The 26142-nt window shown below is 39.3% G+C and overlaps 1 protein-coding gene and 1 long non-coding RNA gene across 4 annotated transcripts in view; one reads left to right on the plus strand and one right to left on the minus strand.

The window, feature by feature from the left end:
- Nucleotides 1-26142, minus strand: part of LOC132027852 (uncharacterized) — an 80740-nt gene that overhangs the window by 18198 nt on the left and 36400 nt on the right. The window lies entirely within an intron of this gene.
- CTXN3 (cortexin 3) overlaps nt 2909-26142 on the plus strand; it is a 31886-nt gene continuing 8652 nt past the window's right edge. The window contains exons 1-2 of one of the 3 annotated variants that reach the window (XM_059416579.1): nt 2909-2933; nt 13856-13929. The gene's annotated coding sequence lies outside the window, so the exon portion shown is untranslated. Of the gene's footprint in view, nt 2934-13855; nt 13930-24817; nt 24909-25055; nt 25366-26142 lie in introns of those variants that run through there. The other 2 variants (XM_059416580.1, XM_059416575.1) reach the window with 2 other exon arrangements.

The following is a 26142-nucleotide window of genomic DNA, read 5'->3' on the forward strand; positions in this document are numbered from 1 at the left end:
CTCTCTCTATTCAGACAATCATTTATTGGTTGATTTATTGATAATTGAGGAGCTTGTTGGCTAGAAGATGTCACTGATCATGAATTTACTCTGTAAATAGAGAAGAGAAAGTTTTGTAGAAACGGAGTTGGAGGAGTAGAAATGAGGAAAATGAAAAAACCATAGAAAATGCCAAACAGAAGGGAAAAATTATAATAAATAAAAATATAGAGACGAAGGGGAAGCCATAGGGAAAATGAGTGTTTGGTGTGAAAAATTACTATAGAAATGACTGAAGGACATATACTATTGAGGAATTGCTTATGTCCGTCACCAGCACTAACATCTCATATTGTTTCCCTTAGCTAGTTTCTTTAAGGAAAAGAAGGCTATTGTTAATCAACAGCACTAAAAGAAAGTGCAAGTTTAGTTTGTAGTTAACGTTAAATATTTGCCAGAGCTGCATGTGCTTACTTTGTACAAGCACTGGCTTAATTTCAGTTTGCTGGCACTGCAACTTGAAATTTTGAGAAACGAGATGATTATTGGGGTTTCCAGGTACATAGGGAAGTTTCCTGGATAGAAGATCCCGTGCCACCACTGAGACAGCTTTCCCATCTGTATGTAGAAATCATTTCATGTGTTCTTTCCTACCTGAATAGTAAATGAGTCAATGACCACATGTGGTCAAGGAAACAGAAATATATTCCTCACAGTTAATACTTTAAGGCAGCAAAGTTCAAACGGATTCCACAACAAAATGGGGAGGTCAAAAAAGGGGCAGCAATGAGAGTTTAGACCACTGGTCTCCAGATGGGGGATATGCTGTCCATCCCGCAAACAACAGGCTCAGGTGAATTCATGCATCTTGGATGCTGAGGGCTTGGGTGCCCCACCAGGCTTCCCTCACTCAAATAGGACCCAGAAAGATTGTCCCGTGGGGAGTGTGAGTAGCCCAAAAGACCTAATGTGACTGACATCATAGTTTTCTGACAAATGGCACACCCACATCACATGATAATGAAGCTCAAAGTCCATAAGCCTCACACCCGTGTTCACAGCTTCCAGCCACAGAAGACCTTCAAGGTGGAAGATAAAAACCAGAACAAACAGGGAATGAACAACTCAGCAGAAAAAGAAACAGGTGAGGAAAAAGACATCTTTCAACCCTTTTAATAAATATTTTAGAGAGTTAAGAGAAGATAGTAATCCATGAATTGAGAATAAGATGCTAGAAAGATTTCAGAAAACAAACAAAATGCAACATCTTTTTGGAGATTAAAATATAGAAAAGTGAAGAGTTGAAAATCAAGTCAGAGAATCAACTGAGAAAGTAGAGCAAAAACAACAGAAAACAGGTGAGAAGAGATAAGAAATTTAGAAAACAGTCTAGAAAATCTATAATAATTGAAATAGAAGTATACAATAATAGAATTTTAAAAAGAACAAGAACAGAGAAAATGGAAGAAAGAAAATCATCAAGAAAAGAATGGAAGGCATTTACTCAGGACTAAAGGTCATGAGTGTTCAAATTAAAGTGGCTCCTAGGAGGCTTAAACAATGAATGAAAATGGGTCTACATAAGGCACATCAGTGTGAAATTTCAGAACTGGGCACAGGGAAGATTCTCAAGGCATCCAGATGGAAAAACCAGTCATATACAAAGTGTTAAATAGCATATCAACTCTGTAAGTGAGAAAAAAGGAGCATTTCCTCAAAACTCAGAAAGAATATAATTTCCTTATAGAATTTAATACAGAGCCAGAATGTCAGCCCAATGAGAGGAGAGAATACAGACATGATCAAACATGACAGATATCATTTTCCAGAAATTGTGATCCAGCCAAACTGAAGGAGCAGGAGAAAAACATGGGACACAGCAAATAGGAAATCCAGCACAGAAGAGAGGGAAAAGGAACTTCTAGGACAAGAGTGAGGAGAGATTCCAAAAAGGCTGCTCTCTCTCTCCACATCATACAGGGTGCATGGGCCACAGCTTTAGATGGAAAACTTGTAGCCAAGGACAGTGCATCATGCTTTCCTCTGCTGCCAGCCTTCCCTGCACCCAGAGGGAAGAGATAGATACAGTGCAGATCATTGAAACCACTGATGAGATCCACAATGGTATACTATACAATGAGAACAAATGATGGCATAGTAAAATACTATGGTGTACATGAAAGATCAGGTCTTTTTTTTTTTTTTTTTTTTTTTATTGCAGTCTTGGTAAGAGCTTGTTGTTCCCATAGGCAAGAATGAAGGGGGAAACACAATTCTGCTTGAATAAGAGTAAATCTTCTTTATATCCCATCATTCACTCTCTATTAATGAGGGTTGGGTATGCTCCTGGGAATGTGTTGGTTGCCACTTTTAAGAGATCATAATAATTAATTCTTAATTAATGATAATTAAGAATCAAGGATGGTATCAAAGTAACCCCTGGTAGGGAACCTGGAAGGATGGGAATCTCTCTCCCTGATGGAGCAGTGGGTGAGAACAGGGTCCTTGTAACAAAGGACTAGGTCCGTAGCTCAGTTTTGCTTTAAGGAATCCCCTGATCTTTGTATGGAGAATTATGCTGAAAGACATAGAATCTTTTCTCACACTGGCAAGTGAGGTATATGAATCTGTGATTTTCACTTCAATTCTGGGAAATTTCTGATTGCCATTCCTCACATGGGCCACTCCAAAATCATGCACCTATATTTACTAGTTTTAAGATCTAGAATCCTAGCAATTTTGTCAAAGAAATATGCAGTTATTAGATTGTTCTGGTAGGCTTCCTTTTGTGTAGATTAATGCTATTTAGTTTAACTACAGTCAGTTCAGAACATGTAAGTAGTTAGGATTAGGGAACGTCTTTGAGAATTTCATGGGTGATGTATTTTTTTTTTCTTCCTGCCTTAGCCCATCAGGAGGATGTGTCATGGCACCCTCAGCCACAATGACACCCAGTAAGTAGAACATGCCTTCACACCCATGACGGTGGGTATTCTTTCTTCCTAACTGATTGTGATCCATGCGCTCCCTCAGACAATTTGAACAGTGCTGTCAAATTTAATCTATTCAGTTTATTAAAGTCTTGTCTCCTTAATTTTTGTGGTGAGATTTGACAGATAAAAAATGATAACTCGGGCACCTGGGTGGCTCAGTGGGTTAAGCCTCTGCTTTCGGCTCAGGTCATGATCTCAGGGTCCTGGGATCGAGCCCCGAATCAGGATCTCTGCTCAGCAGGGAGCCTGCTTCCCCCCCACCCCACCCACCTCTGCCTGCCTCTCTGCCTACTTGTGATCCTTCTCTGTCAAATAAATAAATAAAATCTTTAAAAAATGATAACTAATGGAAATTATTGAAATGAAAACAATTGTCTTTATTTTTGTTTATAAAAGATACTAGTGAAGTTTGAAGATGATTTTTGTTATGCTAAAGAAAAAAATCAATTTAAGTTTACTTTTGCGTGACTAGGAGAGATCAGAAATACTTCAGCTGCATTTTCCCTGAATTATTTGCTAACGTAGAGGACTCTCATTGTCCCTATGACAAAGTAGTTTCTACATTAATGTTTTATGCCTCAAATTCTGATATCAGATTTTAAAAATGTATTTCTTAGCTGATATCTTCTGTGGTTTATCCTTAAGAAAATAGTATTTGTCATGGGTGGTTTTGTAGAGTCTCTTTGGTATATCTAGAAAACATAAGCTGTAATCCTGTTATTTAGTTGAAAATCAACAAGGAGGACAAGACCACTTTGATACTCTCAGACAGTAACTTTCACAAAGCATATGAATTAAAAGATCAAAATTTTCTTTTAAAGACAAAAGAGTTTTAACTGCTTGCATTCACCCAGCAAAACTCCTATCTTATGTATAATCAACTCTTTTGAGTACCATTTGATATTCCTAAAGTTTCTGAACATCAGCTCTGAATCTTATAACGTGAATGAAGTGGAAAATCACACCGTTGGTTGTGTAACTTACAGTCATAAACTTCAAGGGTGAAAAATAAATGCAACTTCATTTATTTTTTAATTTTGAACTTGGGATAGAATGCTTCTGTTTTCTCATTTTGCCAAATAGCAGAATTTTTTTTTTTAAATCCAGTTACTTTTAGGCAATCTGTGTTACTTGCAGATTAAATCCCAATCTCTTGGGTAAATAGTCAGAGCTAAGGTTTCTGCCTCTTTTTTATTCTCCCAGAGATGAGAGGTGCCTGGGGGTGGGATTGAGAGAGGCCGTTGTTTTTACTCCCGATGTGCAAAGTCACTTGAGCTTGTCACTCAGTCAAGTGTATGTCTGTGTGTCTGGATGTCTGTGTGTATATACTCAGCAAAGTACCCTGCTTAATGAGTGACTCTGTTACTTTGGACTACCACTTTGGATGGGATTGTAAAGGATGATTTTATGAAATATTATATTTTGGAATACAAATGTTAAGTCTAGTTTAAAGATCCCAGAATATGTAAAGTGGCTGAGGAGATTTCAAATTCCTGGTCATTAAGAATTTCTAGGTCTACCGTGGAAGGAAAAACAGTGCTGAGGGAGGATGACTGGCCCATTAATGTTAAGATAAGATGATTAGAATAGTCAGACTATCTATACATGTATATATATATATATATCTGAATATGAACCCACACATTAACAAATAATGCATATTTGCATATTAATATACTCATGATTGATTTGCATATTATATACTATGTGTATTGTGGATTTACATATTAATATATATACTATATTTCTATTATTTGAACTTAGAGCTTTTCTGTTTTTATAATTTTTATTTCTTACTTTTTATTTTTTAAAACTTGACAGCATTTTCATTTGTAACTCAATATAGGTTTGAAATGATGTAAGATTATATATGTGTGTATATATCATACACTCATACAAAGCAATTAATGCTATCCATTTCAGCATTTCCCCCATGATTCAAAATACTTAGGTGAATATGTTTTTGGAATACCATTAGTCTAGAAGAAAACTTTGGTGAGACTCCTGTGAATAATCTTTTCACTCCCCATCGCCATGCTGTGAAATCCATAAATGAAGTGTGAGAGCATTCCCACTTCTCATTCACACTTGCACCACCGCACCCACTCACCCCAGAAGTGTTCCTGATGGATGGGAGCTGTGACTAATGTGCTGATGCCTCCCTGGCCGGTCCATTGTCCTTTTACACGGCCTCTCCTCACGCCTTCAGGGTCCTCTGAGGACCTATGGCCCAGCTGAAACACCAATGCATCTTGTGCTTTTCTCTGCTGTCTTGTGTGTGTGCCAGTGGACACAAACAGATAAAAGAGAATGAGACCTGAATACCCTGAAACCCCATTGCAAGGGTGTAGCTAATCGGCTGCTGTGGAAAATTCCCTGAGGAGATGTAGCCTCATCTTCTACACTAAGCTCGGAATGCCAGGTGTCAAGAGGTGACACACTCTTGTCCCCACACCTCAGCACCTCAGGCTTTGAGGTTTCCTCACCTGATTTCATGAAAGAGAGGGGAAAGGGAATGCTATCAAAACTCTCCTGCCTTAAAGGGACTTTTAAAGGGCAAACTCCTGGAGAGAGTTGGAGCTGCATGGCCTTGAGGTGATAGGGAATTTCCCTTTGCTGTCCTGTTGGAATCAAAACCCTCCAGAAACAACATAATCTTTTTCAAACTGTCCATTTTGCCTTCCTGGCATGAAAATATAAATCATCAGTACTCTATGTAAAGGGACTTTTTTTTTTTTTTAATTGCCTGACCATCAGAACTCTAAAGGTTTATTTATTATTGCTAGAAGAGTGTGGATTTTAGAGTTTCCTGGTGTACTGAATCATTCCCACCTCGCTAGTCCATTTAGAGGGATCGCAGAAATGAGCTGGCAGGGCTCTGGAAGAAATACTTGGTATAATATGTCTGAAGGAGCCTGGGCCCCTTTACTCCCAGGAAAAGCAAGCTAGGTCTGGATAAAGCATGCCCCTATCTTGTCGTTACTCATGTCCTCAAGTCAGTTCTCCTGTCTGGACCCATCACCAGTCCCTCAGCTCCCCACAGGCGGGTAGGGGATCTAGAAATGAATGTGGCCATGTTCAAGCTTACTATGCTCTTTTTTCTTTCAGATATCCATTAGCCTGTTTTTTGATCCCTAGAGCCTCCAACTAACAGTAATTAAGCCTGAATGGATATAAGTATCTTAAGAACTAGACACAAAGTAGTGTTTCTGGGCAGACTGCAACATTGTATTGTCTTGTAGAAAGCTAGATTTCCTTCTTTTACTCCTCAAATCATTCTGCCTTCTTACTGGAAGAGAAAGAGAATTAGAGAGAAAGAGAGAGAGACTTATACTCCCTACCTTCAGCTGTAATTATTAAAATAAATGACTTCTAAATGAGTCTGTGAATAAATGAGACATTTTAAGCAATAAATAGTGAATTCTGGCAAAAAGAGTTTCTCTCATCAGAAAAGTCAGTGAATATAATTAAAAATGTGAGGAGCCATCCCCTTTAAATATTTTGGATATATATTTATGAAATATATCTGTCACTATTTCTAAACAATGTCACTTTTTATAAAGACATTTCTAAATTCTTCCTGAAAGCTTGTCTAAATAAATATATATTTATGCATGGCCCACATAAAAAGGGAATTCTTTTTATTACTTGCATCTAGGGAAAACCTAAACACATTTATGACTTAAGATCCATTTAAATATGCATATTCATTGCCAAAAAATTTGTTTATTTAATGCAAAATGTTCTGCCTTCATTAAAATTTTGAGTGCTCATAGGAATTTAATAGCAGTGACAAGTTCAGTTAATAATCTCAAATATTTATACCTGTAATAAAGGCCAGTGGTTTTGCTTAACCTGAACGTTGTTTGCCTTTTTATTCATAGGAATATAAACTGAACACTGATTTATGAATTTTTTAACTACTTTTCCTTGATGCAGTCATTGATCACTGTTTTGTCTTTGGCCGAAACACCTTTTTAAGAAACATTTGCTTATGCCTTTATTAGAGACCACAAGGGCAAACATTAGCGAAGCCTGGCTGAAATATGAGTTACTTGAAAGGCAAATAAATGATTTTTTTTCCCTTTCTCACTGCAACTAATGACCTACTTAAGAATGAATTACTTACACAAGAAATTTTTTAAAATTAAGTTTTGAGATTAGGAGTAAAAGTGGGTTGAAATTCGTGAATTGACTAATTACTTTCGTAAGTCCATGCATAGTTGAAGCATATGGCCAATGGGATGAAGTTCAGATAATTACAGCTTTATTTAAATAAGTTCAACATAGAGGCTTTTCATTATCGAGAATTATTATGTTAAGAGGCCCTTTACAATCATAACCTTAAAAATATTGCCATGTCTACTACTTGCCATGAATATTTTTCACTTACAATCTGTGCATATTACTATCAAGATTGTGTGTTAAGTGCTCCAGTGGGCTAGGCTATTTAAGCTAGCTTTGGTGGGAAGTGAGGTGCCTCTTTCCTTGTATATGAGAACCTTGAGAAAGCTCTCAGGTTGAAATATATCTCCCTCTTTGCCTACAATTCCATCTCTGATATAGGTTCATTCCTGCCATTCTGATTTTCTTCAATATGATCCTGATTAAAGCACAATATTCCAGAGAAAGCAATATGTTAAGACATTAATATCCATTAACATCATTGTACTGATCTCAACTCCCTCCTAACTCACAGCTAGTTCAGAGCAGAGTGCCTCTGAAATTGGTAAGTTTTTTTTTTTTTTTAGGTATTTATTTATTGATTTATTTGAGAGAGAGAGAGAGAGTACCAGGAGGAGCAGAAGGATAGGAGGGAGAGAATCTCAGGCAGACTCCATGCTGAGTCCAGGGCCCAACCCACGACCCTGAGATCATGACCCAAACCGAAATCAAGAGCCAGATGTGTAACTGACAGAGCCACCCAGGTACTCCCAAAGTTGTTAAATTTTGATACAGGGAAATACAGAAAGTTCTTTCACAAGTCATCATGTGAACTAACAATACAAGTGGTCAACCCCAAAGAGAGTGTCTAGGGACAACTCTGAGTAACAAAATAATTTAAACTCAGTTCCTATGCTACCTTAAATCTCAATCTAAAACATATAATTTGTGCAAAGATAGACATGTTAAGAATTCAGTAGTTCCACTAAATAAATACTCACACTGTATCATGAAAAAGGTGATATAATCTACCTACTTTAGTAGATATTTACTTATTCTAGAAGGTAAACTAAGAATCATGAGACCACATAGTCAGAGTAAGTAGATTTGGAAGATACCCCCACATTTTTTCAGTGCTGGCTAGCAAGATTTTAGGGTATGTATATTGTTGGAAGAGCTGTATATTTGGAGAGAGAAGATAGAAGTGTGGTTGGCCTAAGGAACATGAAAGAAGAGCTTGCATTATGTGAGGTAGAAAATGAGTTTATATTAAAGCCAAAGAAAGAGCTTTAGGTTCAAATCTGGGTTGCTCCTGAAAGGTATAAAACAAAGTAAATTTATTTTTCACTTCAATTTCTAAATGAGAGGAGTGTTCCAGGACTGAACTTTTTTTTTTTTTTAAGATTTTATTTATTTATTTGACAGAGAGAGATCACAAGTAGGCAGAGAGGCAGGCAGAGAGAGAGAGAGGAGGAAGCAGGCTCCCTGCTGAGCAGAGAGCCTGATGCGGGACTCAATCCCAGGACCCTGAGATCATGACCTGAGCTGAAGGCAGCGGCTTAACCCACTGAGCCATCCAGGCACCCCAGGACCGTACTTTTTGATTGGATTTTTCTGAGTCATGTTCATACCTTATTTTTCTTGTAGCAAAATTTCCTATGTTTTTGTTAGTCACCAATGCAGAAGGAGAAGACGACTCACGTAGTTGTTAAAACTCATCAAAATTTTCAACGTTCTTTCCTCAGTTATTGGTATTGTGGGCTAGCATAATCTTCAGTGAATTTCCAAAAAAAAAAAGATCTAATAGGTGAACTGCCTTCTAGTAGTGAATTAGGCACAAACATATTATCTACTGTGGGAGGACCATAAATATTGGGACAGGAGATCTAGTGTGTGTGTGTGTGTGTGTGTGTGTGTGTGTGTGTATGGAAAGTACATGGGGTTTTCTTCCAACTTAAGTCACCTAAGTATTTTTCTAATAAATGTTGAGGAATGCTACCTGATACCCAATGTTTATTCTAATCTGGTAAAATACTGAGATTTTTTTCCTCCTGGAGTGAAAATAGTCTGGAGTTTCTATGTATGGTGTTGCTAAAGTTTTAGGGGCCCTGAGAGTTGTAGGTGGGCACTCATTTGTATGAATTTCTAGCTGAAATAGTGTGATTTCTTTAAAAGGTATGTAGATTAGAAAGTTAAAGATTTTATCTTATGCCTTGCTTTAGCTCTCCTAGGGATCTTGCTGTTCATTTGGAAAGGATGTATCTATGGTGATCAGGATAGTAACAAGCAGGAAACTTTCTGAACTGGCATAGAGCCCATTTCTCCCCTGGGCACCAGATAAACTGACACCACAAGTTACCAGCAGCGTTCACTGCAGCTAAAGAGGCCCAACTGAAACCCACAAGCACCATGCAACTCTGAAGAAATCTCTTATCTCAAGATTTTTCCTAGGTTCAGAGAGATGGAGCCTTATTTGAATTATTCTGAAAACACTCTTCAACACTAAGGCTAGTCAAGGCACATAAACAGGCTTGAGATTTCTTTCTTTCTATCTGGATTTGTTTCCTCTCTGCCTGTCATGCAGAATGATAATGGTACAAAGCTGTTGCTTCCATTAACAATCATGGCTCGTAGCCCATCTTTTCAGTTCTGATGCTAATCACGGCGAGGCCCCAGCAGCCTCTTGAAGCACTGCTGAGCAATCCATGTTCAACTGTGACCCGAATTCTAAAAGTAAAAAGCAAAGGTAACGTTTCCAAATAATTTATCAAGAAATGCTTGCACAGTGGTGCATTCAATTTGAGCATCTCTTAAGGATGTGACCTTTCAGTTACCCATACCCCTGTTCTTCCTTCCTCTCTCTTTCCTTGTCTTGCTTCACATATTCATGTGCTCCTTACCATTTATACTCATTGCTGACATTAGAAGCATCTGATTTTCATGTACTTCGTTGAGGAAAATATAGTTGTTGCCTTCAAAGCACTTACAAATGAATTAAAACAGTGGTAGAGGACCTATGACCTGGGAGTCAGATTTGGCCCACCTGTTTGTGTCCGCCTGGTGCGCTATGGATGGTTTTACAGTTTTCAATGATTGGGGGAGAAGTCAAATGAAAAATAGCATTTTTTTAAACATGAAAAATTACATGTAGGCTAAATTTCAGTGTCTATAAATAGTATGATTGGAACACAGACATATTCATTTGCCTGTGCATTAGCTATGGTTGCTTTCATGCTCCAACAGAGTTCCATAGTAAATACCAAAATGGTCTCTCCCACAAAGCTGAAAATATTTCCTCTTGGGCCATTTAGGAGAAGTTTGCTGACCTCTGAATTGCAATATAAAATAGTGAGCTCTCAAATGCAGTCACAAAGAAAGTGATGCCCTGAGGGGAAGTGAGTTAACTGCCTTGGGGAGGTTACATTTTCCATCACCTTTTATTAGTACTTAATATTTTGAAGACATCTCATATTTGTGGAGTTTCCCCCCTATCAATAGTATTTAACTATCACAACCAAATACAAGCTAAGGTGGCTCTACAATTAGAGTGAATGAGAAGGAAATGGCTTTTGCTACCGTGAATAAGAATACTGAATCCACAGGAGAGGAAACATTTGCTTTATATCAAAAAATGTGTGTTGCTAACACAATTGGAGAAGAATTTTCCACTGTCCCTTGGAGAGCTTTGGTAGTTCAGTGGCTGAAGATGACTCTGGGCCTCAGGTTTTGCCTCTGAAAGAATGATGGGCAGAGAGGCAATGCTTCCCGAAGATTTCCCCACATAGCTGACTTCCAAATCCCCAGCCTCTCCCCCTCTACCTACTTAGCCATATTGCAGTCAACTTAGCCATATTGCAATGCCTCATCTTTGAGGCTGAGGATGCTTACGTGCATAAACCCATTGCAGTTTGTTTTTGGTTGATAGGTCTTAATCACCATTTGGCTGGGTACATGCTTTCAGATGGACATCTGCAATGTTTCACTGCTCTGTGAAGTTTCTGAAAGGCCAGTCTACTGGTTAGTGTTTCAAAGAAGAGGAGAAAGTCAGGGAGAAAGGGAAGATAGGACGAGTCTTCACGAATGATGATTCTGATTCCTCATTATTGCCTTATGCACTAAGCCTTTTAAAAGGCATATTCTGCTGTTGAATGTTCCCAGGAGTTAAATAAAGTGCAAGAACATGCTCCTGGATAGCCTATGGGGAAGGTTAGCACACCCATCCTCGTTTTCCATCTGGGAAAAATGAGGTTTGGAAATGTTAGTGAATTGCCCGAGTGTATAGAATTTGGGAACTGGCAGAATTGGAATTTGTATTATTGAGTGGAATTATTTGTATTATTGAGCTGCTTCTATATCACAGCTACTTTGGTGTCATAGAATTTAATGAAAGCTACATGTATAGATTGAGCTGTCTCTGTTGGACAGAGGTTAAAGATAGGAACTTAGCGCCCTCTATACCTGCAAGGAAGCTGTCCTTTAATGCATGATCTGACCTGTGTTGCCCAACCCAGGACTCCTGGGAAGATCTTGATGTCTCCACCTGACATCTTTAGCTAACGTGTTCTGGAGAGCTCCAGATTTCCATCAAGGGCCGAGTGATAACTTTGTTTTAAAAGTATGAGAGAGGCAGATGGCTCTCAGAAGAATGAAGACAAAGCCTTGCCAGGTGGGGACCTCTATGGAACGTGAGGCAGACTGAGCAGATGTACGGTGCTGGGGAGAAGTACCTTCAGGGGGAAACCAGTCCTAAATCAGAAGTGGAAAGATCACCTCATGGAACCCAAATTCTGGAATTACAATCAGATGGGGAAATCATCCCATAAGCCCATATATTTATGGCAGGCCTCTTATATGCCTTAGACCAAACTTGACTTTCTGGAGGATACGAGGCTCCTCGTGGAGGTTTACGTGTAATTAGGGGGATAGGACATAGATTCTATAAAAGTTTGCTAAATAAAATCGTGCCCCTTGTAAGGATCTGAACTTGAGCAATTCTCCCAAGAATAACTTAAAACTGACTGGTCTGTGATTGCACAATAGTAACTATTAGCTCAGGAACTGAAATGAGAAATTTTCAATCCATATCAAAAACAGCATAGAGGATAATCAAATGGCCTCCAGAGGCCAGCTGCCCTTGTGTGAATCCCCCACCCATCCCCTCCTATCTGTGTGATATCGGGCAAGTTCTACAACCAGTTTATGTCTCAGCTGCCAAATCAGGACAACAATACCTTGTTTGTGAGGATTAAATAAATTACTACACGGGAAGCATCTCTGAAGTGTTTGGCACAGAGCGAAGATTTGATAAAAAATAACTGTGATCTAAACATTAATGATTCAGAATAGACCTCAATATTTCTTTAAGGTTTCCATTCCAACTTGAGCGTAGGCAGTAGGTTTTAAAATTATACTTGCATTTGAATTTGCTGGCTTTATGCAGAAATGAAAAATTATAATGTACTTTATCATGGGAAGATGTGCTATTATCATTGGTGCAATCAGAAGACAAAAGATGAAAGTAATATTTGTGATTATGTAATAGCTTGTACTTATGTAATAGCCTATATTTTCATGTGCCAGGAATGATTTTAAGCTCTTTTATATGAACTTAATTCATTTAATCCTTACAACAACCCTCAGAGACAGGTAGGTACTATTATTAACCCCATTTTATGTGTGTAAGAATACAAGCACAGGGAAATTGAAAGAGAAGCAGGACAATGCAATTATTTGGATTGTTCTACATCTTACATTGTCGTTAACTATGAACTCCTGTCCTTCCATTAGACTCATTCTTTCATATGTTTATAATCTATTTGCATATTTTAAGCAAAGTTTTATCTATGAATTATTTATATTAAGATTTTGCTGATTGTGGATTTTATGGAAGGTCATTTGGAGACAGGACCAAGCTAATTGAGGAATGGACTATAGTGGAGGAGTGGTTTCTGGAGATAATTAAGAGGTCAGAGAACTAGAAAAGCCAACATAAATGACAATTGCTGACAATAGAAATAGTCTTGAAATTACATTATGGTTCACTATGACCAGACTTCAAAATGGTAAAAATGCTTGAGTATAGGTTCTTAGTTGTTGTATGGGGGAATCCTAATGGCAAAAACTCATCAAGCAAAGCATCACGAGAAAATTTCCATTGAAAGTACTGATGAAAGCATCATGATTTCTAATTACTCTCTGAAATGACTCTTTATATTTAGGTCTTCCCAGAATATGCTTCTGCTTGAAATCCACTGAATTTATTTTCATTTTATAAATGGTAGCCTTTGAAAGGAATGTAGCTAGTGCTGTTACCAGCCACTAAGTTTGAATTGAACCAATTACTCAAATCATGATGGATTTGAATTAGTTTTCTTTGTGTTTATGAAAACATGCTTGCAGAACTGAATTTTCTTTCCCATCACTTATCAGTAAGAAGATAGCTCAAGTATTTTAGAATAACAATATAATTACCTCTGATTGGTTTATAGGCAACATTGAACTATTTTGATACTTATATGGATTTTGGGAAATACTTCCGGATATTCGATGCTTTCAGTGGTCAAGGCAGGACTGTATGGACGTTGTTACTGTGCCTGTCCACAACAGGCAAAGGCAATCTTGCAGATTTGATTTTTCCTGCTATCCATCCAAGAACACTCAAGAAATCTCTCTCATCCTCCAGGTGAAAATTTCCTTCTAATTTTCCTCCTGAAATACAGGTAGAACCATTCTACCCTGGGAAGGTGGAACTATTGAAGAGCTGGGGTTCCCTCCAGGTCTCCTGATGGAGATGGTGAGTGCTCTGGGAAGCTCATCTAAGCATGGGAAGACAGTGGTGATGTTTTTCTTGTGTGCATATGATAGACCTAGAATCATAACATTTTAGGTCTAGTTATAACCTCCTTCATTTAATAGCTGAGCAAAGCAGGACCCAAGGGATAGCTGGCTTAGGGTAACATGGCCCATAGCCACTGTGAGAATGCAGATCTCAGTCTTCTGTGCACTGTTTTACTTCCCATAGATCCCATCCTAAAGGACCCAGGAGTCTTCCAGTAACTTTCAATTGTTTTTTCTCAGTGGTAGATTGCACTGCTCTGAATGAGTTATCATGTCCAGAATTGCATAAGATTCCCTCCAAACTGCAGCTTGCTTGCATTCTGGTTATAAAATATAGCCAGAGACTAAAAAAACTTTCCTTGATATAAAGGAACTCAATATTCTTAAACCAGCAGAACTCTGATTGCCTTATTTGTTGATACCTCCTGCAGTAAGATGTCCCTGAGATGGAGTGTGGAGCTGTCTTTTTGGTTCCAAGCTAATTAGAGTACAGTTCTGAGAAACGTTTTTTTTTTTTTTTTTAATTTTATTCATTTATTTGAGAGAGAGAGAGAGAGAGAGGAGAGAGTGAGCATACACATGCACAGAGGGGAGCAGCAGAGGGAGAGGGAGAAGAAGGCTCCCCGCTGAGCAGGGAGCCTGATGGGGGGCTCCATCCCAGGACCCCGGGATTATGATCTGAACCAAAGGCAGACGCCTAACTGACTGAGCCACCCAGGCGCCCAGAGAAATGGTTTTATAATACTAAACAAAAACATGAAACATATTGATGGAAATGTCTTTTTTAAATCAAGTTATAGTAAGTTTTGTGGACTTATAAGTTAGACAGTCTATTCCTGCATCCAACCCCTGACCCAAGGCTATACTCAGTGGGGGGCACCTATCATGAAATATTTGAACTCAAGAGCAAATTCAGTTGTCTCAGTGTAAGAGGTAGGGACAGGGAGCAAAGGACCACCAAACTCAGCTGTCTAGTAGTTGGGTTAGTGGTGTTGCCACACAGTGGCCTCTTCAAAACCCCTATTAGCCTCAAAACTCTTAAATCTCCACAGGAAGGTGAATGAGCTGGTCACTACCAAGAGCACTGACATAAGGGGAGGGTATTTTGTTTTGTTTTGTTTTGATTGCTCTGAGGAGCTTTTTGTTTCTGCACTGAGGAAAGCATCAGGTTTGTGTTCTCCTTAGAGGACAGAGAAGCAGCAGAACCATTAAACAATCTTTATGCCTTATGGAGTCTCTAGTTGTCTATACTAATGCTTCCATCTTATTAGAAATGTTGCTGCTGTTTTAAAATTCTGATTCTACCTGCATCCAGGATAGGGTGTGGCCAAGGTCAGGATGGTTACAAGGATTTTACGGGGATGTGCAGTTAGGAAAAAAACAACAGAACAATAAAAGATGGAAGAGGAGAACAAGGAAGACAAAAATAATCTCTGATGAACAAAAAAGTTATTTTTGAAATGCTGCAGGTGGGTTCAGATCATGATCCTCTTCTCTAGGGATCTCAAACCCAAGAAATGGTTGGTTGCCTTATTGTAGAGATCCAGCTCACCACCTTCCACCCCCCTCCCGGTCACACCCACACCCATGCTCTTTCCCTCCTTCCCCTCCTTGTTTGCTCAAGACACTTCTGCAAACCAGAGGGTTAATGTTCAAACTCCAGATTGGATGCAGTCTCTTGTATGTCCACATCCGCTTTCCCTGTCCACTAAGAAATGAGTGTCTTTCCAGAGTCTCCCATCAAACTTTGAGTTATTTAGAACACTGCCATGTCCATATATCTGAGGCTATACAGAAGAAAGGTAGGCAAAAATATTTTAAAATGTGATCTTTGTGTTCTTGAGCAAACCACTTCATCTCCCCAAACCTTGTCTGTTTACCTATAAAATTGGAATAATTATGTAACGTGTCTTGGGATGGTATGACCCCTGTGAGGTACTCAGTATGATACTTGACACATTGGGGATGGAGGAAAAACGAGGCTATAAATACCAAATTAAAACTATTAATCATTTCCAAATAAACACACTGGGAATGGAGGGGATCTAGAAATGTCAGGCTGAGACTTGGCCCACTCCCGAAAGAGCAAATAGCTTTGGGACTGCACTGGAAGGGCAACATGCAAAATGGACTGTCTCCTTGGGCTAAGCTAGAAAGGAGACAGGACATACTCTAAAAGAGGACCTAAGAGATCAGAGGCTAAATAAATGAAATGAACCCAGGCAACAAGATCTAAGCTGAGACGAGAAGCAAAGGGGAGGCCTGGAGGTTGAAGCAGGAGGTCCAACTGAGGTTAGGGCGACCTGGAGCAATGACTGACTGGATGGGAGACGATGTTGGGTGAAGCTCAAGGATGCTGAGAAGAGTGACATTTGTATGCCAGAGAAAGGTGATCATGGGCGTGTGATCTATGGGAAGTCACTATGTAAAGGGTACAGCTCCAGTTAAATGTAATGGTAGACAAGGTCACTGTTTGACAGAGTTCCATGTTCCTCTCTAGGGAAGAATTATACTTCTTAGCCTATTACATTCAGACGTGGCCATGAGATTGCTTTGTCCATGTAATTTAAGCCACTTTGTAGAGGCTGTAAGAATCATGACATGCTTTGCCATTCTCTCTTTTCCCTCCACCTACATAGCTGACAGGGGCTGTCCCCTTGGTCTGGGTTTTGGAATGAGGAGAATGATCACTTTGGAGAAGACTCCTTAAGTGACCCATAATGAACATGTAGCAAAAAATAAATTTTGTTATTTTTTTGTTACTGAAAATGTGTTTGTTTTTTAATCACAGCATTATCGGGCCCATCTTGACTGGTTCAAATGCAGATTACTGGTTGGAAGCTAGTAATTAATGGTTATGCTTGGTTAGACTTATTTTAATATGGCAGGCAAAGTATGACAATGATGTTGTAAGAGAAAACAAGTAGGAAAGAATACAACTGTAATGTTTATTTAGGACAATTTGTAACAGAGAATGAAATATGTGGGTAAATTTGTTATTTCTGCTAATATGATAGCCAGTCAAAATAAATTAATAAATTAATTAATAGGAGGCCCAGCCTTCTTTATTCTCAAGTATCTTACAGTCTAATCAGGAAGTGAGAACAAATTCACACATACACATACACAAACACACACACACATATTACTTTCACTGTATAAAAACATATAAAAGGGTACAAATCTCACCACTGTAAGAGTTCAAAGTCTAGGGAGACCAAAGGTACAAGATGGCTGAATTTTGTTATTGTGATTGTATTATTATTTTAATTCTAATTAATATTTTATTGTTGCTTTTGTGCTGTTAGATATTAAGAAGATATAAAAAGAGTAGTTGTTGACTGGAGTTCCAAAAATAAGTTCCATTCCTCTTCTTTGTCGTATTTAGTTTCCTGAGCCAGGTAGTTTTTTAATGGACCATCCATGATGGGAGAAGGATAATTTGTTGTTTGATGTAAACAGATGACTTAGGGAAAGTTGGGGTTCTGGAGAAGGAGAAATATTTTGGAGGGGAAAAAAAAAAGGTATAAGGAGCTGTAATCAGGTAGACAAAGAAAGCATGGACTTCATCTCTAGATGGAAATCAAGACAATGTTCCAGGAGCCAGCAAGAGCTCAACTCCAATCATAGAGGCTAATTTTCAAAGGCAGGACCAGAGAAGGGGTGACAGTTAATGACGAATGGCCCACTCTCCCATCCTGACTTGGTGTACAAATGTGGGCATGTGCAGGGAACGATAGAGATTTTTCTTCATCGTTTTCTCATTTGCAAATACAGCTTTTCTTGGCTTATACATTAGTAACCCATAGTCCACTGAATATTGTATTGGCATTTGACCCGAGCCCCTGACCGTATTCATGATAGACAACACCAATTGCTAGGCTATTGGCAACACTAAATGTTCATTTTTCTCAATTGCCTCCATATCCATTTCTGAATTAAGAGAAATGTTGAGAACCAGAGCAAGGACCCTTCCTAGAAGTCATGCTGAAGGGCATTCTCATGAGGATGGAAGCAAATGAAAGTTGGTATCTTCTTGGCCTCAGGTTATTTTAAAGGTGCTATTCCTGAGCATTGAAAATGAAGAGCTGCCTTTTCACAAGCTCTTTGAAAAATTTTCCCAAATTAGTATTCAACCTCGACTAATTACCCATACAGCATTTCCACCTTGGTGTTAGTAATATACGTTGTACCTCTTATTATTGCATTTGTTTATATATCATTCCTGCAAAATAAAGTTTATAAAAGACAAGTTTTTTTTTAAGATTAAATGTGGTGTCTAGTGCTTCAACCAAGCAACCATTCTAAAAAGATTTTATTTTTCAAAATGTGAACTAGTACATCCAGCCTTTTGTAGATCAGCAATGGGAAAAATTAATTATTATACATAGTAACAGCTACCACTAATGACATATATGTCATAACTTTCTTCAAACGTTTCTGAAATCTAATGGGGTATAAATATAAATAAATGAACAAAGAATAGCAGTCAGTTAAATAAATAAATAAACAACATGTATTAAAATAGATGACGTCTGAATGATAGGGGAAAACCAGGGTAAGAGTTTAGATTTTACTGCCTTGCCTGTGATTACAAGAAATCACATTTGAAGTATACACAAGAGGTCTGAAGAACATCTAGAAGGATTAGCTTTACTTATGAGCAGAATAGACCACAGTCCTCAAGGGGAGTTTCAAGGTGTTCAAGGAAGCCCCTTGTCCTCAAAGAATTATCCACTATTTGCTGCTGGCCCCTAAGATGCCATCATGAGACTCATTGCCTGGGTTTCAAGCAAGGGTTTTGTTTCTTTTTTAATGGTTTTCCCATTACTCTGATGATTTTGGCAAGTGAAATTGCACATAGTTAAATACACAACATGCACACGTTTAAACAGTCAAATTGCTTGGAGAGGCTAATAATGTGAAATAGCGCTCCGGTGTGCAACCCTCACCTCTCAGGTCTCACCCCAGGCGGAAACAGATTTTAATGGTTGCTCTTTAGCTCTCTGGTAATTTTCTCATTAACAAACTAACCCCACACTTGTCTGTTTTGTTAATGCTGTCACTCCCTATTCTTACCCTGCCGCCCTACGTGACAGTCTGGGTCAGTCTTCATGGCTGCCTCTCCCAGTAATGACACCAGGATTTCAGGCCCACAAAGGGGCTGAACAGCTCCAGAAGGCAGTGGGAACACTCCCTTATCCCCAGACCTGGCACTTCTTCCTATTTGTGGCCCCATATCTCCTGCCTGACCTCAGTGTCCCCTGACGGGCAGACACCCTCTCCCAGCTGCAGCTTCCCCTATCCACGGGTGTCTGAGCACGCCACCAATCAGCCCTCCTCCATTCATTTCCTGTCCCAGAAATAGACCAAGCTCCTCTCTGCCTCTCGTTCCACTCTGCTGTCTCCGTCACTATGGGCTTTTATCCTGGTCGCTGTTCACTATCACTTTATTGGAGAAAAGAAGGGGAGAAAGAAAGAGAAGAGGCATGTATTTTCGATGGAAATTTCAGGCAGAGGTTCTCTAAGGAGGGCACAGTATATGCGTGTTTCTAATGATGGGTCCATAGATTTAATCCAAGAGGTCTGAAACACTTCCAAGTTTAAGCTTAAGGCTCTTCCCTCAAGGACTTAAAATGCCTAATCTTGGGGTAAGGACAGTTGTGTAATCACTATGTTATGGTCCTGAAACTAACACTACCATTATCTGTCAACTGTATTTCAATTATAAATAAAATAAAATAAAATAAAATAAAATGCCTAATCTGGCCCACCAAGAAGGGGAAAAAGATACTTAACTGTATCATTTTCCAAATGTAGGCTTCATATGCCCTATCTCAGTCATTCATCATACAAGTTTCTTACTCAAAATACAGATTCTTGGCCTTACTGAATTAAAAATTGTGAGCCCGGGCCCCTCAATTCTGCATGCTTAACAAGCTCATGAGGTAATTTAATATCATATGTAATAGAAATACAGATGTATTTCTATAGAAATACATAGAAATATACATAGAAATACATAGAAATATACAGATGTATAGAAATACATAGAAATATACAGATGTATAGAAATCATCTGTATTCCTATTACATATGATGGAGACTATTCACATGCTATATAAAAATATGTAATAGATACTATTTGCAGGCAAAATTATAGATGATAGGCTGCTAGCAAAGTTTGAAATGCAGGCTTGGAAGAGAAAGATGTATTCTTAATGTCCGCCTTTTTTTTCTAAAGATATAATTAATTAATTAGTTTAGAGAGAGTGAACAGGGGGAGGGGCAGAGAAAGAGGAGAAAGAGGGAGAGAGAACCTCACGCAGACTCCCCTCTCAGCACGGAGCCAGATGTGGGGCTTGATCTCATTACCCCAAGATCATAACCTGAGCCAAAATCAAGCATCTAAGGTTTAACCCACTGAACCGATCAGGTGCCTCTGGTGTCTGCCTCTTAAAATAATATGCTACCTGACTGGAACTTTTGATTGATCCCACTGGAATATTGGCATATATGTAAAGTTAAATGATTTTTCAAGCAGCAGTTGATTACATCATTCATAAGACATAGCATTAAGGCAGCTGGAATTTGTGCCCAGTGACCATAGATCACAAGTTCTGTTTATGACCATTTTTTTCATTCTTCAGCCTCCTTTCCATCATTTCCACAAGTTGAAATCTCAGAAGTTGAGATTGGTTTTTCCTTTTTTTTTTTTTTTTTTTAACCAGCATTTTTTTAAACTGCTTTGTACGATTAATTTTCTCCCATGGGTGTTTTCAAATTGATTTTTAGTGGTGAGATTTTTAGTTCCAGAATTTTGTCAGGTATGAAAGTCAGGCTAAGAGGTAGGTAATTCTCAGGCTGACTCTATTTCATTTTCTAAATCATCTTAATGTTTTAATCTGCTCAAACCTCAAAGTGTTCATGCAGTAAAGGTCCCTTCTAAAGAGCAGCTGTTGAACAAAGAGAACAGTGCCGAAATGAGAGCATAAAAATGGAGAGGAATGGTGTGTCTAAAGCTCTAATCGGTACTTTATATGACATTTTAAAGGCATTAAGTATTTCAAAGTCATTAAGAAAATTGTTATTATTGTACAAGACATATAAAAAGGATAAATTCACCCACTAGGCTGTTCAGTTCTCGGTATGAATTTCTTTAGAACAGTGAAGAACCCATAGTAATGTTCTAATACCTTCATGCTGTAATGAGAATTAATATCTGAAAGTTTGCAAATATTGTCTCTAAAGAGAACAGGGTTGGACATCAGCTTTTTCATGATGCATTTCCTTCCTTGATGCCCTATTATTTTTGACTTAAAAGGAAAAAATGAACAAACTTGTTCATTTTATGGGGCAAGCCTTGTTGCTCGCAAATATTACATTCTATCAGTGTTTCCTTCCTTCCAAATGCATTTCCAATGGGTTGCAGCATTGTTTGATTCTCATTTTATTTCAAATATTACTCTGTTCCAGATTCATCAGCTACTAATTGAGCATTCAACATACCACAGAATGCATTCAAGAAAAAAAAAAAAAAATCAAACCAGGAGGCTGCCAATTTCAGTTGGACTTTAACCTGCTTGCTTTTAATAATGCTTGAATATAGATCCTAATTTATGGGCTTCATGTGAATATTATTAAACCTTCCCTACCATTCCCTTGTGCTTTGAATGTTCATTGACCTGTGAAGATAGCTGAGTGGATAAATAAACTTATATGTAGACCTGGCAAATCAGAGGGATATTAGAACTAGAGCTCATCGTGATTTAAAAAATAACCCAACTTTATATTACATTATGTATCAATTTATTTTTTTAAATAAAGAAGACAGAAACATAGAAATAACCTATAAACTGACTTTCACTGCTTTTTATGAATTAAAAATGCAGGACCCATTAATATGTATCCAAGTCTGCCTTTCTTTCCACCCTTAATTTCCCAGTGGCTGGTGGTTACAGGAGTTAAACATGGCTTGAGCCTCTAAGGGGTGAATGAGAGACTATGGAGGGAGAGGAGCCAAGGGGGCACCAGGGAGAGGGGCGGACCAAGAGGGAAGAGGGCTGAGATATCAGTTCTGCTACTCCACCTTACTTTGTGTCCTTTTATCTAGCACTTCCCTAAAGACAGTGGTCAGCTATATCTCAGAGTTGCCACAAAGAGCAAGGAAGATCGATACTACAAGTTTTTATTTTTTTTTTTTTTTGGGATTTTTTTTTTTTTTTTTTTTTTTTTTTTTGCCTGAGACAATGAGAAACCACAGATGACCTTGTGAGATCAAGTCCTGTAGAGAAATGAGGACATAATTCAGATGTCTGCTGGCTGAGCAGGGAGGAGGTGAGGGGGTGGAAAACAGTGGAGGGGCTCATCTGCCCAGAAGCTTGGTCAACTGCAGCTAGATGTGGAGCACCTCTGGGTCCTTCCCAGGGAGCCTCCCAGAATTATGCCGTGACAACCTGAACAAACGCAAGCAGACACCGACGTCCCCGTATCTGTCATCCTCCCCCACCCAACACGGAACATATATATCTGATGCTGAGTGAATGAAACTAGTGAATGTTTCTTGACTACGTGAAAGAAAAATGGACACAAAGGAAGCAACTAGATTTTTATCAAGAATCTAGGGATGAACATGAGAAGAAACCCAGGTTTCTATTTTGAAGATTTTATCAAGAATCAATTTGATTTTGAGAATTAGACAAAGAACTACAGTAATGCTAATGCTAATAATAACAGCTTCATGTTGGTATAAAGCTTGATGGTTCATGAAGCAACTTTTTAAAAAAATACTCATTGTCTGTTACTTTATGAAAAAATGCAGCATGGGAAGTTGTGGGAAGAATTGTAATTGAGAATATTCAAGAGTGAGACTTGAAATTAGAATATAGAGAAAGTTCTGAAAATAGATTTCTAGTACTATTGCCTTATGATGTGTGGCTACAAAGACTGAATTAACACCCAGTTGTAACCCTGGGATCAGAGTGTGCAAGAGGGGCATAGCACGAAGTCATTCTATTCCCCGCAAATCCATGGGAGTCTGAGCTTTGCATAGCCTTGTGGAGCATTCTAGGTTCTCGATTTAAAGCTGGACCAGAAAGCAGAAATTTTGAGAAGAATTCAGAGGAAGAGGAAAAGAGTATTAAAGACTAAAGAACCAGGACCTACTGTAAGATGTTCAAGAAACTCAACATTCCACCAATCCTTATTTGCTGTTTCAGAAGTCACAATGAGTCACATAACAAGTGCATGGGGGGAATGGGCTCACTCCCATCATTTCACTTACAACTACCTCATAAAAGCAACACCCAAACTTGGCTGCAGGATCTTCACCAAGCATCCTTTGGTTTCCCTAGTTCGGCTTCCTCGGCGAAAGAGCATTCTCACAAAACCGTGTGGTGGTTCCTGACTGACTTTGCAACCAGGGTAGAATGAAAAGAAATACGCCATTCCATCGAGACTAAGTAAGCAACGGAGAAGTTAGTTTAAACAGAGGTTGTCAGAGTGGGGTATGGAATCTAATTCTCTGGAGAGTTTTAAAAATAGGCCAGACACTCGTCTCTGTGGCACGGCTTCAGCCTGCGGAGGAGCTGAGGGGCAGGCACAGCCTCTCATGTTCCCTTCCACCTCTACCAGTCTATAGGGTAAAACAATATCTGAGGAGGCCTCCTGGGCAGGGTGAGCTCACAGTAACTCCAGCTCCTGTCTAACTAGAGGGCTTTCTCACCCCATGGAATGAGAAGTATATAAGAACGGGTGGGGTCAGAATGTTCCCTGAGCCACCCTCTGTTGGCATTACCGAGACAGGTCGCTGCCTCCACCAGCGCTGTGGGCTGAAGAGCACCAAGGATACCAGTTAGTATTGAACGATAGTGCTCTGTTGGATTTCATTTGTTCCACTGCTCTGTGTGCATGCGTGTGTGTTTGTGTGTGTGTGAAAATACAGTCAGAGAAGCTCACTGGAAAGGAAATACGGTTAAAAATCTGGAAAACCTATGGGGAGAGAACCTTCCTATTTGAGTGAGGTTAGCTCCTAATGTCAAGCATTTGATTCTGACATTAGATCATAACATCTGGCATTTACATTTTCTTGGGTCTGAGGTCTAGCCAGAGTTGTTGTCTGTTGCTAGCAGATGGAAATTTTCCTCATAGACAATGAGCTCTCTCCCAGTCCCCTACAGCTACTGGGTAATGGCCGGCCTCTCGAAAGAGCCAAAGAGACAGCAAAGCTGACAGGCCTAGTCAGAGTGAGCTTTAAATATCGTGCACCCCATCATTTGGTGGGTGGGTGTTGTTGCTAACTGTGCTTCCATTTCAACAAAGAAAGTGGTGAGTTGCCAAAAAACAAGGATGTTCCATCTTAAGGATTGTGTTGAATTTTTTCCAGAGAAGCACTTTTTTTTTAAAAAAAAGATAAATTTTATCCTAAAACATTTTCCAAATTTATTTAGGCATTCTATCCAAGGAAAACAATTCAACTATTGTGCCATGTAACTAGAATTTGTAGAATTAGAACAACTTCCTCTCACTGAAGTTCTCTCTTTATTCATCCGTGGTCTCTGACAGCCTGGATGGGGTGGGGGTACCTGTCAAGGTCACAGTCAATGCAGGCTGGCCAAAGGTTACGCTGGACCTGGCTGCCCACAGCCTAGCAAATGTACAAACAGGTGGTAAAAATGCGATTTTTAAAAAATTGTTCTTTCCTCTTTGCCTCCCATAATTACTGCTTTTCTGAAAGGTCAATTTTGTTTTTGTTTTTAGGAAAAAGGGCCTTCCTTTGGCTTCCCAAATACTATGTTGGTGCCCTTCCTTAGAAGTCTTCCCCTTAATTAAGTTGGCCCGAAGGTCACAAACCATAATCAATATGGAGGCCGGGTACTGCAAGGTGCTAATTGACATCCCCAAGGAGGAATAGTGTCACCAATCAATAGGGAAGAGGTGAGCATTGGTAGATTTATGGCTTTGATTTTGAAAAGGTAGGGGAATGCCCAGTGATGGTCCCCCACCCTGTACTCCTTTCGAATGTTAATGCTTTCTTGAAGATGATTTCAGACACACTGCTAGGATACTGCCTCTACTCACTGAAGCAGAATCCTCTGAAGAGTTGCTGAGGCAGAACCAGAATCATGGCTCGCCACAAAGCAGCAGCCGTATTGGCCGCTAACGATGCCTCACACAGAAAGACGATGTTCCTTTAACTCGGGGGTTTTAATGGGAAGTTTCTAAGCCTGAAACAACGGCTTGAGATCTGGGGTGTGCCATTAGCTGCTTGCAGCTGCCACTGTCTCCTGCCTCAACCCAGCCTGGTCGGGAAGAATGGAAACTAAAGAGGCTTGTAACTACCTGTAACTGTTCCACCGGGAAATGGATCAAGTGTTTGTTCAGCCAGATTCAGGTACTTGACTGACACCGGGTCTTTGATGGGCTAATTAATGCTTTTCTCTAACTTTACGATGTATGCATGAGCGATAATCACAGAGATGCCTTTTGCATCCAAGTTCTGAATTTAGATCTACATGTCAGATGAAGTCTAATTAAACAGTTGCTAGGTAAAGTTAATAACGAGGGGGTGAAATGGAACGATGCCTTGATGTTTAAAGCATGCTTAAGTTTACAGTGCTGCCGATACTGGAAAAGGAGTAGTAAAACAGGCTCTTTTCTTTGCTAAGCTGCAGTAAATTATTCCTGAAAGCTATCTGCCCATTATAGTAATTCTTCCATTCACCCGAAACATCAAACCTTCCAAAATGTTATGGGGATGTTTTAATTTGTTCACAAAGGATCACAACTTAACTACTCCTAATGATAATGCTGACTGTCCCTGGTGTCCCTGGGTGGTCAGCACAGTGCAGCCCCAGCCTTTTGAGGTATCAGCAAGCACTGTTTTTCACTAGGAAACATGCAAGGACAGAGAAGGCAAACCGGGGATACTAGTAAGGTTTATTGTTTGAAGAGAAAAGTTCCAGTTTGCTAATGGTGCCTTTTGGGACGCCCAGTTCCCGATTGGGCACTCACGTGGGGTTTTCCTGATGTTCTGAGCAAGGCTGCAGACTTCCCCTGCAGTCCCTTTAAAACTCTTCTAGCAAGTGTTGGGAGGAAGATGAAGTCGGGGAAGAAGTAAAGAGAAGGGTAGGGCTCAGACTGAAGAGAAAGGTCTCCTGCTGACCCAGAG

This window comes from Mustela nigripes, chromosome 12 (genome assembly GCF_022355385.1).
Source record: "Mustela nigripes isolate SB6536 chromosome 12, MUSNIG.SB6536, whole genome shotgun sequence".
NCBI classification, from domain to species: domain Eukaryota; kingdom Metazoa; phylum Chordata; class Mammalia; order Carnivora; family Mustelidae; genus Mustela; species Mustela nigripes.